We start from the raw sequence: 13,986 nt of genomic DNA on the forward strand, positions 1-13,986 counted from the left end.
CAGCGGCTGTCTATGTGTGCATGATATAAGACCCAGACGGTGATATGTCCAAATGGATGTCAAGGGCAACATTGCCTACTAGCAGTTGATAGATGGATGATGCAGTTTTGAAATAACGTGCACGATGAAAATGGTCAGACAGCTATTCATCTGGGTTACAAGCTGGGAAATTTGAGATCTAGAAAAGTGTTTTCAAGAATTGGTCATTATATTACAGCAAATTTTTCATTTACCACCAAACAGCTGTTATAGAACTATTTTGCTGAACTATTTTCGCCTATTTCTTCTATATCTGGCACACTTTAAAGGTCAAAGTGATATATGTCAGGTGTCCATAATTGGGAAGTATATATATATTGTTAATGTTGTAATTAACACACTCCACGATTACGGGCACGTGGTATCTATCGTTTCGGGCTGTAAAGTCTGTCAAATGATGATGAAGTGACCTAAATTAGTGGCAGTAAAATAAAGTTTTATGGCAGGTTCTCGGCGGCATATAAAGATTTGAAGAGGTACCGAATCAAACGAAGCAGATAAGAAAATTATGGCACTACTTGACTAACAGATTGGGTCCGTTGAAGTTGATGACACACATCCCGAGACACAAAGCAATTTTCGGTTGTCGATTAGGATGAGGGAGCGGGGAGGGGGGGTAGGTTAATATAGTGAAGACCATAATCTGTTCTGTTACATTGGTAATGACACAGTTTGCCAAAGACTTCGTTTTCGTTAAGATATTGATTCGATAACATAGTGTATTCACAGTACCAAATAAAAAGTTGTTGAAAGGCGCATCTTGTCAGCTGGCACTTCCGAATTCTTGCTCCTGACAGAGGTTGTAAAGTTGTAGTACATACAACGTACTCTCCACCCCTCATCACACATCGGCTGTACGTCTCTTCACTTTCGATTTTGTAAGGGCTGCGTCCACCGAGCCCTCGTATTTAGCTGTGGAGAAAAGTAATGACTCGTTGCAATCTACAGTCTGCAATAGTCATCCCACTACATGACTTTAACTTAAGCGAACGGCACTTACAGATGACTCTCAACTCCGTGGTGGCGGTTGAGCCCAATGGACACCAGATGAGTAAACAGTATTTACTCCTGAATAGAAATTCAGATGATACTGTGCGTTCTAACCGTTGTACTGGAAGTATTAGTTAAATAAAAGGAAAAGGAGTCAGTCCATAACGAAGTATTTACTTCTTTCTGTATCTATGCTGGTCATAGTTCTGTATTGGTTTCTATACATACTCAAATTTCGACATCGTCTTAGGACACTGTTCGCCTTGACTCCGAAAGACTCCCTATCTCTTCAGTAATTGCCTCCAACTAAGGAAGAATGTTCGTAAAATCGTGGAATCCATGAGGTTAGCAATGTCACTGAGGAATAATTAATTTAACTTTACATACATTTTGCGCAATGTTATTTATATTTAGCAGACATCGTAAAGCGCTGAAATGGGTCTATGACCTATCGCTACAAAACCCTGAGCAGTTATAACAGGTGTCCGAGAAAATCTTCAATTTTGCTTTATCAGGTTTTAAAGGTACTTTCTGCAGACCTCCTCCACACAGTGTAGCAAACGGTGCGCACCTTTATCTCCGAGATAAGTGTCCGTCCAATTACGAGAGTCGTTCAATAAGTAATGCCCCACATTTAAAAAAAAGTCATTCATATACGAGGGTTGTCCAGAAAGTTAGGCCGATCGGTCGTGAAATGGAAACCTCTGGGAAAATCCGGTACAGCTTTGCACAGATGTGTTGGGCAGTGTCTCTAGTATGCCCATCGACCGTGTCGCGTCGCTCTTTTCAGTTTTTGTGTGAACAGTGAGCACGTAAAGATCCGTAGGGAATAGCGTCTCCAGCTAAGTATGAGGGCCTGATTAGACATTTCGCCTGTGTCCTGCAGCCCACATAACACAACTGTCGAGCAGTTCCTTCTTCGTGCCAGTTCTCGGCCGCACACTGTAGGGACAATGAAGATGCTCCTGCAGCATTTCCGATGAGAAGTGTTTGATTACCCACAATACAGTCCGAAATTGGCTCCGCGTGAGTCTCATCTCTGCTCATAAGAACCGCTGGCTATGAAGACAAAATTTTTCCACGGACAACGAGCTATAGACCAGTGCAAATAACTGACATAAAGCACAGGTGGCTGCTTTCTATGACGAGGATATTGGAAGGTTGATGCAATACTACGACAGAACTCGAAGTTGGAGTGGGGACTATGTAGAAAAGTAGGTGGAAGGTGTACCTAACTGTTGCAGATAAAACGTTTCTGGTTTTCACTGTGGTTTCCATTTACGCGCCGATCGGAACTTACATCCTGGACAAACCTCCTACGTAGACAAAAGTCCTCGTTGGTACTTAACACTTGGTGTTTGTTCCGTACGCCGGTGAAGTTTCGAACCGTTCTGGCAGATGGCAGAGCCGCAGTACAGGGTCAAAATGGAGTCTATTTACGACTCACTTTACAAGCAGCGTGCTGTTATTGAATCCTTGCGTGCAGAAAAAGAAACCGTGATGAACATCCGTAAACGTTTGTATCCAGTGTAAGGCGATGCTGCAGTTGACAGGAGCACAGTTGGGCGATGGGTAAAGGAATTTACAGCCTCAGGAAATGCAGAAACAGAGCTCCATGATCAGCCACGCTCGGGACGTCCCGTCACATCCACTGCTCCAGACATGCTGAATCGTGCGGATGCCATTTTTCGTGCCGACTGGCGGATCACAACTCGACAATAGGCTCTAAAGTTGTCGGTCAGCATTGGCAGTTTGGAAGTGCGCCTGCAGTGATCGAGACCCTCGGATATTCAAAGAGGTGTTCACGATAGGTTCCACGAATGCTCACAGCAAACCACAATATTGCCAAAAAAAAATAACTACTGCATCTGGATTGCAAGCGCGTTTTGAGACCGACGGACAATGGACAGGCCTTTCTGTCACGGAATGTTACGGGAGACGAAATCTAGGTGCACCAGCTTGCGCAGGAAACAAAACTGCAGTCCATGGAATGACATCATCCTCATTTACCAGGAAAGAAGAAATTCAAGACAACCCCCACTGCCGGAAAAGTCACGCTGACAGTTTTCTGGGATTGGGATGGCTTCATTCTCCTGAATGTGATGCCAAGAGGGTCAACCATCAGTTCAGAGGCATACGTGAAGACTCTGAATAAACACAAGAACCGTTTCCGATGTGTTCGATCGGACAAAAATCCAGCAGAAATCTTGCTCCAAAACGATAATGCAAGCCCACACACAGGTCTGACAACCCGGGAACACATCACCAAATTGGGTTGAACATAATTGCCTCATCCAACTATAGTCCAGACCTGGCACCCTCGGACTTTCTCTTCCGAATGCGAAAATATTTTGTTGAGCCCATCCTACATAGGTAGGAATGATCATCAAAATAAAATACGAGAAATCACAGCCCGAACAGAAAGGTTTAGGTGTTCGTTTTTCCCGCGCGCTGTTAGGGAGTGGAATGGTAGAGAGATAGTATGATTGTGGTTCGATGAACCCTCTGCCAAGCACTTAAATGTGAATTGCAGAGTAGTCATGTAGATGTAGATGTAGATAAAGATTCTCTACGGAGCACACGCTTTGATGATGACGAGGTTGTCAGTCATGCAGTGTAAACATAGCTACGTCTACAGGACAAGAGCTTTTACGAGCAGGGAATACATACTTTTGCACAACGTTGGTGTACGACCATAGAACGTGATGGACACTACGTAGAAAAATAGGACATGGACAAGACATGTTGATGTATACTGTCACCAAATTCAGACTCTTAACAATAGATATGTTCTCAGAAAAAAATGGGGGGCGGGCATTACTTATTGAACGACCCTCGCATTAATGAGATGTCTTGATCTGTAATAACTCGTAGTTTTAGAAGGAGCCTTGCAAAAGATAGTCCGGCGAGTCGACGTCTGCTTGCGCTCCCATCCGCTGTGGTGTGCCGCTGGCCCGGCAGTGTTGGTGTTTCTCCGTTGGCTCACACAGTCCCGGGTCTCCTTCCACTGACGTCAGGTGACACCTGTATATAAGAAGGCTAGAACTACGGATCCTCAAAATTACAGACCAACATCCTTAACATCGGTTTGTTGCAGGATTCTCGAACATATTCTCAGTTCGAATATAATGAATTTACTTGAGACAGAGAAGTTGCTGTCCATACATCAGCACGGCTTTGGAAAGCATCGTTCCCGCGAAACGCAAATTGCCATTTTTTCACATGATATCTTGCGAACTATGGATGAAGGGTATCAGACGGATGCCATATTCTTTGACTTCGCGAAAGCGTTTGACTCGGTGCCCCACTGCAGACTCCTAACTAAGGTACGAGCATATGGGATTGGTTCCCAAGTATGTGAGTGGCTCAAAGACTTCTTAAGTAATAGAAACCAGTACGTTGTCCTATTCGGTGAGTGTTCATCGGAGGTGAGGGTATCATCTGGAGTGCCCCAGGGAAGTGTGGTAGGTCTTTTGGATAGGGTGGATAGCAATGTGCGGCTGTTTGCTGATGATGCTGTGGTGTACGGGAAGGTGTCATCGCTGAGTGACTGTAGGAGGATACAAGATGACTTGGACAGGATTTGTGATTAGTGTAAAGAATGGCAGCTAAGTATAAATATAGATAAATGTAAATAGCTGCAGATGAATAGGAAAAAGAATCCCATTGTTTTAAAACTCCATTAGTACTGTAGCGCTTGACATAGTCATGTCGATTAAATCTTTGAGCGTAACACTGCAGAGCAATATGAAGTGGGACAAGCATGTAATGACAGTTGTGGGGAAGGCGGATGGTAGTCTTCTGTTCATTGGTAGAATTTTTTGGAAGATGTGGTTAATCTGTAAAGGAGACGGCTTATACAACGCCATTGTTTTAAAACTCCATTAGTACTGTAGCGCTTGACATAGTCATGTCGATTAAATCTTTGAGCGTAACACTGCAGAGCAATATGAAGTGGGACAAGCATGTAATGACAGTTGTGGGGAAGGCGGTTGGTAGTCTTCTGTTCATTGGTAGAATTTTGGGAAGATGTGGTTAATCTGTAAAGGAGACCGCTTATAGAACGCTGGTGCGACCTATTCTTGAGTACTGCTCGAGCGTTTGGGATCCGTATCAGGTCGGATTGAGGGAGGACATCGAAGCAATTCAGAGGCGGACTGCTAGATTTGTTGCTGGTAGGTTTGATCATCACGCGAGTGTTACGGAAATGCTTCAGGAACTCGGGTGGGAGTCTCTAGAGGAAAGGAGGCGTTCTTTTCGTGAATCGCTACTGAGGAAACTTAGAAAACAAGCATTGAGGCTGACTGCAGTACAATTTTACTGCCCAACTTAGATTTCACCGAAAGACCACAAAGATAAGATAAGAGAGATTAGGGCTCGAACAGAGGCATATAGGCAGTCATTTTTCCCTGGTTCTGTTTGCGAGTGGAACAGGGAGAGAAGATGCTAGTTGTGGTACGAGGTACCCTCCTCCACGCACTGTATGGTGGATTGTGGAGTATGTATGTAGATGTAGACGTCTACGTCATCGTCAGTTCCACCTCTCAGTCCCCACCGAGAAACTTTCTGATTGGTGGCTATTCCTTTAGTGAATAAATCCCTCTAGTGATAGATATTTTTCAAAAATAAAAGTTGTGCGTTCCCAACAGTATAAAGGTTTAATACACCAAGGAAAGTATAAACAGTTGACTTTGGATCAAAATTAATGGACGAAAGCTGGACTTGGCTGCGTTAAACGGAGTGTATTGCTGTGGTACTGGAAGAAAAAGAATACCTAGAGCACAGTGGAAAGGATTTTCTGTAATCTGCACAGTATGGGAACAAAAAAGAGGAAGACTAAAGTGATGGTATGTAGCACCGAAGGAAAAAGTGAATATCTAAGAATGAGAATTGAAACAGAGGTATTGGAAGAGATGAAGGAACCGACCAACGAGGGGCGTTCAACACTTTTTTTCTGAAAGCAGGTTTGTTTTATCCAGAACTCCAGTACACCTAGTTATTCCCCACTCTTTTGGTCACAAAACTGTAGTTTTGAACGTAATTTCTTTTCGCTGCTACCTTACTGGGAGGGTCGTATGTCCGCGTGGTACCACTTTGCCTGGTCGGCGTCGGAGCCAACGTCCTGCTGCTTCAGTTACTTGACTCACGTGCTGCTTCCCGCAGAATGAATCCTTCATTGGGCGAAACTGATGGGAGTCGAAGGAGCGAGGTCTGGGCTGTAGGGTAGATGAGGAAGAGCAGTCCAGTGAAGTTTTGTGAGCTGCCCTCAGGTGAGCTGACTTGTGTGACGCCTCTCATTGCAGCGGAGAAGTTCGTTTCCATTTTTTCAGCCGGCCGCGGTGGTCTAGCGGTTCTAGGCGCGCAGTCAGGAACCGAGCGACTGCTACGGTCGCAGATTCGAATCCTGCCGCGGGCATGGATGTGTGTGATGTCCTTAGGTTAGTTAGGTTTAAGTAGCTCTCAGTTCTAGGGGACTGATGACCATAGACGTTAAGTCCCATAGTGCACAGAACCATTTGAACCATTTTTGTAGCGGCGAATACGCTGAACTTCTTTCTTCGGTTTCCTAAAAGTAGCACAGTATATTTCAGAGTTGAAAGCTGCTCCATGTGAGGTAACGGGCAAGCTGTGGCGTCCTGGAAATATTATATGCTCGGAGTTGGGAGTACGGCACAGGACGCGGGTAGCCTGGACGCGCCGGCGCGACGGACGCGGAACCGCGGGAAAGACTTGGAGTGGAGCAGTCTGAGCATGATCGCGGGTGATAGAATCATTTCGTAGTGCCGACTTGTGTACTCGTGAGATTTCCGTGGCTTCTGCAGTGAAGACGTAGTACGCATTTGGAAGTGAATATCTCGCGAGCTGTGTTGTTCGTAACTAATTACGTGAAGTAGGAATCTATTGTTTCCCTGTTATTCAACTTACACTTCATTTAATTGCTGGACCGTCGACACCAATAAGTGTTTTACAGAAATATACCGCATTCTCAGAAGTACTTCTACTACCGTACTCGTCATTTAAAGTCGTTAAGGTAGTACCTGCAGATTTTATTTAATTGCAATTTTTCATTTATGAATTTATGTGTTACTTTCATATTTCGCAATTACCCAGTGATAGAAACCTTCGACCATTCGATTCATGTGTGTATTCTTATCGTATACTGTAGACTCAGCAGTTTTTGGCCTGTAATGCGGCAACTGCGTATCCCAGCCCCTAGACAACGAAACCAGCCAATATTTTTAGTGTTGCAAATCTGAGTCGGAGGGTACGTAGTTGAGGGCCGCACCACCTCATTTCATTTCATTTACTATTTGAAAGGCCGCATCCATGAAAATGGACATCAAACCCAAAAACCCCTTCAGAATCGTAGAAGACCGTCGCAAGTCCATTACCGAGTGACGGTGGACTGTTTCTTTGGAGGAGATGTAGTGTAGCGCCGCTCCATGGACTGTCATTTCGTTTCCGGTTCGAAGTGTCGAACTCATTTCTCATCGCCTGTGAAGATGTTCGACAAAAAAATTGTCACGGTCTAGTAACGCACAAGCAGTTTCACACAGATGGTCCTTCGTTACTCCCCATACTCTTCTGTTAAGCGGCGAGGAACCCAGTGTGGACATACCTTTCAGTATCCGAACAGGTGGACGATTGTGTCAGCACTACCAAGAGAGACGTCCAGTTGTGCAGCGGGGTGTTTTGATTGTGATCCGTCGATCACCTCAAACGAGTGTCCGAACGTTTCAGTGTTGCAGAAGTCACAGCTATGCGGCCAAACCGGCACGCGGGAGACCGGACATGCTTAAGCGACCTTGTTGCGACGATGACAGACGCCTTGCCCAACGATTCTCCGCGCTTTTGTTCACTGCCAGGTCTCCGTAGGCATTCTGGAAGCCCCTAGGAATATCTGCGATGCTCTGGTTTCCCGCCAAAAGAAACTCAAGACAGTTCTTTGCTCTGAAACGCACTTCCGTTACAGACGGATCATGAAGGCTACGTATAGCGCCGTCGCCTATCGGGCTTCATGAAACGAAAGGGGCTCAAGCGGGACTATTCCAGGGTGTCTCACAAAAAGTTCCGCATTTTTCAACCGAAGCAGGTCGAGTAAAATAACTGTTGCATTAATTATGGAATGCCCCTCGTATAAGTAAAGAGACTATCGTTTTAGTGGAGCAGTTTCTCTGTTTCCAAAATACCTCTCTTTCTTCCTATCACTTATAAGTATCCATATGCTTATTTTATTTAGCCCCTCCAAATTGTTGTCCTTCTCCTAACCCAACGAATGAAGCGTCTTACTTAGCAGTATTTTCGTGGAATCTACTTCGAATTAAATACAGATCTCCTTTACGAAGTCTGGTCTTCTTTAGAATTCTCCATTTATGCATTTCTCAGTATCAATGCCGTGCCAAGAACATATATACCAACTTAAAGCAAGCGAGCATTTTTAATTATTTCTGTTTCAGAGAAGCACAAAACTATACCTGTCTTTTTAAAAGTATCCGGACACCTATAGTGGACATTAATATGGGTTGTGTCTACTCTTCGACTTTATGATGCCTTAAATTCTGCTGAGGATATTTTCATTGAGATGTCTGCATGTCGGTGGAGGAATGGCAGCCCATTCTTCTTGAACAAGCGAAAAAAGAGAGCGTAGTGACGTTGGACGCTGGGGTCTGGAGGGAGATCATCCCAAAGGCGTGTTCCGCTGGGTTTGGGTTGGAACACTGGGCAGTCGAGTCGACTCCAGGAATGTTGGTGTCCACAATCCATTGCTTCCCATATGCTGCTTTATTACACGATGCATTGTCATGCTGAAACAAAGAATTATCGTCTACGAGCTGTTCCTCTACCACATACCGTAAACAGTGCTGTAAAATATACTCATATCCTATGTAGCGTTTAGTAAGTGCGATAAAGGAGCTACAAGATAACCACGAAAAGCACCCCAATAGGGAATCACCACCTCCTAAATAGTTCACTGCTGTCACTACACATAAGATTGTCACAAACCATAACGTGATTTAACACTCAAAGTCACTCGTTTACAGTCATCCACTCCACGCCACCTGAACTGTTGCTTAGCGCTAACTGCCGATATGAGTGGCTTATGAGGAGCTGCTCGAGCATTGTACCCCATTATTTTTAACTCCCTACGCACAGTCATTGAGCTAGCAGGACTGCTAAACGCACTTGGGAACTCACGAGTGATTCATTCCACAGAGTTCAAGCGATTTTCTTACAACCACCTTTTACAATGCTCGATAGCCACCGTCCTTCAGTTCATGAGGTATACCTGGTTTTGGTTTAGTTCTGGTTACTCCGCGTTTCCACCTCTTAATCACATCACCAAAATTTGACTTGGGCAGCTTTGAAAATCACTGAGCGATGCTGCTTCATAACAGGATGACATCCCTTAAGTAGTGCAAGTTCGAGGTCAGGAGGTCCCCCGACCTGTTCTGCTGTCACTGCTTCTGTATTTGAAACGGAATACTGGTCACCTCCTTCTATACTCGTGGGTCTGCCCGCGTGGCATCTAGTGATCAATTCCGCATTACACAGGAGTGTCCGGATACTTTTGCTCATGTAGCGTATGTGTTGAGTGGGTAGCAAGTGTCCGTTATTCGGAACATGCTAGCTTTTTTACAGAAGTATTTTTTGGGAACGGTGTGAGATGTGAGAGTTGATGTTACTCTGGCGACGTAGTATAACACACGGAGTCTGTGTTATGTCTAGGCGAGATGTTGACACTCGGGAGTATCGCATTCCCATAGAGTATACAGTTTATAAACGTGATACGAGAACGCGTTGGAAATCTTCTTGAAAGCTCTGGAACGCGTATATCGCTCGGAATCAGCACTAAGTAAAGCGGAATGGAACTGTTTGCGTGTTGTGCAGCGGTTCATGTCACTCGTGAGTTGTAACATGCTAGTGGCGACTGCAATGGTCAAAGCAGTTTATCGATGACTGGGAGTTAACCAAAACTGAATTACAAGCATTTCGCGAGAATATCGATGTATTTTACACATCTAGAGCTCCCGGCTTGGATAGTGTTTACCAGGTACGATTTCGGTAGATTAATACTATTGTCTGTACTTTGGGAAGCGACAATGGGGCACATTTATTTCATGAATTTGGTATACGAGTTTTTGGTCGAATCATCTATTTTATTATTTTCACTAATTTTCGTGCCCTTAAGAAAGTTTTCACCAGGAACATGACATACGGATCGCTTACGTATCCTGACTGGAAGCTTATTTTAACTTCTAAGTCCTCTGTTTGTGCATCTACCTGATTAGTTGTCTTCTGTTTTGCGCTTTCATTGATACTGGGTTACACGTAATACCCTTTTTTTATTATATGCTTGAACAATATTCTTGTTCTTATACTTTCATCTTCATTTCGGAGATCGAGAACTTCATGATGTCTAAAATGTCAACATCGGCTGCATGGTAGGTTTTATGTAAAATTTATAATGTCAGGTGGTTTCGGACTTGAAACCAATCTTCAGCGACAAAACAGTTTAAAGTGGCACCTTGAGTACAAAAAATTTCGGAGGTGTCTGATACAATTTCTGCGAGCAAATTATGTCTTTAAAATTGTTTCAGATGTGCTGAGGTTGGAAGCTGTGTTTCAGTTATTTTACGAGAAATTATAATCTGAATACATGCTGTGTTAAGTATTAACTGGTGATGATTTTGTATTAGGCTACTTTCGTGCTCCTTATTGCAATCTATCTTCAGTTTCTGTTTAACCTCTTGTACACAGTGAGTTTCTTGTTACGTTGTCCCATACTTATGTAACAATGATCGACTGCGTAGTACTCCGGAGTAGCCGAGCGGTTCTAGGCGCTTCAGTCTGGAACCGTGCGACCGCTAAGGTCGCAGGTTCGACTCCTGCCTCGGGCATGGATGTGTGTGATGTCCTTAGGTTAGTTAGGTTTAAGCAGTTCTAAGTTCTGGGGGACTAATGACCACAGATGTTAAGTCCCATAGTGCTCAGGGCCATTTTTGAAGAATTTGTAAATTTGTGGTAAGATCTTATGGGACCCAACTGCTTTGGTCATCGCTATGAACAACATAAACACCCATGCCCGAGGAAGGACTCAAATCTCCGACGGGGACAGCCGTGCAGACCGTGACAAGTCGCCCTAGACCGTTACAAGATGCCGCAGATCGTGCGGTTACTCCGCTCGGCGGCGAGGGTAAGGACGGGGGGACATTCTGTCCATCCAAATCCATAGAGATAGCATCACTCATCCGATCTGAGCTACTTTAGGCTTCTGGTGTTCACGAACATCCGATGCCAGTTCAGTAGGTAGTCATTTCATCGAACAAGACATCGTTTCTTCGAATGACAACATCATTTCGTCATTGGCTCTTGATTTAGAATAAAAATTTCATCTAATTGTGCACTGCCAACAGGTTTCGGCATTTCTTATAAGAGGATGGTGGGCCCCGATATGAATCTTGCATCAGCGCCTGGTTTGGTAGCTATTATAAAATATATTTTACTGCACAACCCTCAATTTGTCATCTACTGGTCAAATACCATTGAAGACAATACGTTGCCTTAGATCTGATTCTGCAGGGTTGACGTTCTAATGTTTGGCTCTACTAAGAGATGTTCTGAGAGAATGAAATCGTGTGTAAGCACTGCCCTTGATCTTGTGTTTTATGGCTCGCATTATCTGCGGCGGACTGCGGCAGCTATAACTTCAAGGCCCATTAAGCGCCCGAAACGGCACGCCGCCAGATAGCGGGTGGAAGTGTGTGGGAGGGGGAGGGGAAGCGGAGGGGTGAGCAGAGCGCGATAGGCGTTTCCTGCGGATATTTACGGCCCGGCGGCGGCCCGCGGATAAAGCGACAACTATCTGGCGCGTCATGTCAAGGGCCGCGCGCTCGAAGCACAGCGAGCGATGGCCAAGCTGGCAGGCTAGAGGTCGCCAAGTCGGAAACGTTCCCTCGACGTGACTACGAGACTGAAGAGAGGCCAAGGGCCCCGATAGCGATATAGGGTTCCCACTTTAGTTAAACTTCCTATGAATAATGTCTGTTCACGCAAAAAATAATAAATTTTGTATTGATCTATTAAATAATGCTAAGGAATTACAATAAATATGGTTAAAGAATAGGGAAGGAAGCTGATTTGTCGCTAATAAAATAACAAGTCGGTTGTATTTAAAGCCGGAATAACTAAAAAAAATTATGGTATTTGTCCGTTACCAGAATTTACCGAATAGCAGTATTGCTTGTAGTAAAATAATCATTAATACTCATTAACGCAACCAAACAAGCTCCCTGCATGGCTTTGGAATACTGCACTATGACAAGGTATGACATGTAAGAAACATTATGCAGCACGAAAACTTCCCAACTATCTAAAGGCCCTACGAGTGAAAATCTATCTACTCTGCTGTTATTCAAGCTGTCGCAAAGACGAACGCTACTGACCAAATATACCATGAAGCGTCATAGAAACTGGTATAGGCATGCGTATTCAAGTACAAATATATGTAAACAGGCAGAATACGGTGCTGCGGTCGGCAGCGCCTATATAAGACAAGTGTCTTGCACAGTCATCACCCCACATTACCCTATTCTCCACGACAATCGCCCCTTCCCTGAGAACCTCAGTAAGGCTCCCCGCCCCTACGACCTAATTTCCCATATTGACCGTACCTCCTCCACCTATGTGACTGCCACCGACCTCGACATCCACAGACATGACCCTCCCACCCTTCGGCGGTGGCATCACTTCCTTGCCACCCTTTGTGGCGACCTTGTTACTCTCCCATAACACACCCATCTTGAAAGTAACTCCACCCCAGATGTTCTCCTCATTTCCCCCAACCTCCTTGTTCGTAATGCCATGGACGTCCTCGATCCCAGTGGTAGTGACCACCTTTCTGTCCTTCTCACTGTCTCCTCCGCCTGTGTCCCCCAGCAGCCCCCCCCCCCCCCCCCCCTGCTGCCGCACCGAAGTCCGTCCACGACTACCACAGCGCCAACTGGGATGCCTATCGGAAATCCATTGCCTCACAGGTCAGAGGCCACCCCCTTAACTTTCACTGTCCCACTGACATTACCCACGCTTCTTCCTTCCTTCAGAAGACCTTCACTGACGCTGTGGAGGCCTACGTTCCTCACAAATTCATTCAGCCTCACTGCCCTACGCTTCCTCCACAGGCCATCCTTCTACTTCGTCAATCTCACAGGTTCTACTGCTCCCTTCTCCACACCCGTGACGAGGATACACTCGTCCACCAATGGTAATTGCAGCAACATATCTGGAACCTTCTTACAGCAAAGAAACGTCAGGACTGGCGCCAAATGTGCACACGCCTCAACTCCACCCTTCCAGTCAACTCCTCCAAATACTGGTATGCCTTCCACCACCTTACTGGTAGTCATCCCACCCCACATTACCCTGTTCTCCACGACAATCGCCCCTTCACTGACAACCTCAGTAAGGCTAACATTTTGCTTCCCACCTATCTCAGGCCTTCTCCATTCCTGTCGATCCCCATTTTGATTACTCCCTCATCCCCACCAACGTGAAAGAACTGATATCTCTGTCCCACCACTCACCCCTAGTTTCTAGTACTTGGGTTAGTTACCCCCGTTAGACCTCAACACTTCCATCACCGCACACGACATCACACTTGTCGTCCGCTCCAAATGCAACACCGCCCCTGGTCATGATGGTTTCACCTCTCCAACCTCATTGGCTTTTACCCTGACCTGTGGAAGACTTCCAGTGTCCTGCTGTTCCCTAAACCCAACAAAACTCCTCTGAGACCTCTTCCTATCGTCCCATCTGCCTCACCTCTGTGTTCAGTAAGGTCTTCGAGTCCATCCTCTCTGGCCTGTAATCATCACCACTTAACCAGCACCACTTCCTTCCCCTTCCTCATGTGGTTCAAATGGTTCAAATGGCTCTGAGCACTATGGGACTTAACTTCAA

The sequence above is a fragment of the Schistocerca gregaria genome, chromosome 4, assembly GCF_023897955.1.
Source record: "Schistocerca gregaria isolate iqSchGreg1 chromosome 4, iqSchGreg1.2, whole genome shotgun sequence".
Lineage (NCBI taxonomy): Eukaryota > Metazoa > Arthropoda > Insecta > Orthoptera > Acrididae > Schistocerca > Schistocerca gregaria.